The sequence below is a fragment of the Arachis ipaensis genome, chromosome B05 (genome assembly GCF_000816755.2).
Source record: "Arachis ipaensis cultivar K30076 chromosome B05, Araip1.1, whole genome shotgun sequence".
Taxonomy (NCBI): domain Eukaryota; kingdom Viridiplantae; phylum Streptophyta; class Magnoliopsida; order Fabales; family Fabaceae; genus Arachis; species Arachis ipaensis.
In genome coordinates this window covers 140,926,015-140,927,550 of record NC_029789.2, presented here as the reverse complement: position 1 = coordinate 140,927,550, position 1,536 = coordinate 140,926,015, and the positions used below count along the sequence as shown (strand labels likewise).

The following is a 1,536-nucleotide window of genomic DNA, read 5'->3' as shown; positions in this document are numbered from 1 at the left end:
AATTCAAATATTAAAATTTATGATTAAAAAAAATTAAAACGCATATAATTGACAAACACGTTATGTTTTACCACTAAAAAGAATCAACAATAACAAACTAATTTTAAACACTACTTACACAAATAATTTTTAATTATTAAATCCAAACATACACAAATTACATACAGCTAACAACTAAGTATGAATTATTGAACACAAACTTACACAAAATTTATATTCACTTTAGTAACAAACCAATAATACATACAATCTTAGAATACAAAATTACCAATTACATAGAAATTACAAACTCAGAAGTCAGAATTAAAATTACCATCAATAATCAATAAAATTATTTTAGAAAAATTAACCTAAACAAAGAATTATCAAGAATTTCAGAAATTAACAAGAATAATTAATTAACTCATAAGTATAGATTAATAATAATTAATTTCAGAAAAAATAGGATTGAAGAAGTAATGGAGGAGTGCTCACTGGAGAAGAAAAGATGGCCGACTAGTCGAGCGGCAGAAACGTTTACGAGGAGATAACGGCCGAGCAGTTAAACGGAGGTGATGGCCGAGAAATTAAATGAAGATGACAGCGAAGAGGACAAGCAAGCAGAAACGTTCGCGTTTACAGAATGAGATCAAAGAGAGAGCTTCACGACGGCGATGAGAACAAGGTCGAGCAGACATCCGTGACAGTGATCAGAAGAACTCCGAGAGACCTTCGCGACAATAGCATGCTCTGTATGACACAGTGCCAGTAGCGACGGCATCCTCTGGCTGAAGAGAGGAGTTCGGCCATGGCAATGGAGAAGGTGGCTATTAGGGTTGCTGATGGTGAGTGTGAAACGACTATTGAGAGAAATAATGGGGAGGAGGTGTTCCGATGGCAATAGTGAATGTGGCTTCTAGGGTTGTTGAAATAGCACCCTCTCGCGTTTTGTTCTGTTTTTTTTTTTAATATATAATGGAATAGTTAACTGACGGTTAAAAAATCAGTCTAATTTTATCGGTTCATCGGTTAACTACTGGTTGACTGCTTTTTTTTATCATTTTTTATAGAACGGTTTTTGACATCAACTGAACCGATTAGAAGACTGGTTCTCAGTTAACTCGATCGAATTGGTTGATCCGGTCTATTTTTCAGAATATTGATATTTACTAGATAAATGCCACATTTGAAAATGAACACATATATACATGCATGTTAATATAATTAAAAATATTATTTATACACCAAAATCAGTCACTACACTACTAAAAAAATTACATTTAACGACAATAAAAATAGTTATTAATATATTTATTGAAAATCAAATATTAGTTGCCTTATACTGCTGTGTCGCTAAAAAGTTCTAACGACAATTATATAATTATTGATAAATACCTTTTTATTGGTCGTAAAAAATACATAATTATTATCGTTATAACAAATAGTAATAACTGCAAATATATAATTGTCAAAGATATATATTACATAAGAAATATAGTAATTATTATGTTATTGCCATTAAAAATTTGTCATTAAAAACTTATTTCTATTATAGTG

General features: G+C 30.7%; 1 pseudogene; it reads left to right on the top strand.

The window, feature by feature from the left end:
- Positions 1-1,536, top strand: part of LOC107644506 — a 15,158-nt pseudogene that overhangs the window by 3,666 nt on the left and 9,956 nt on the right.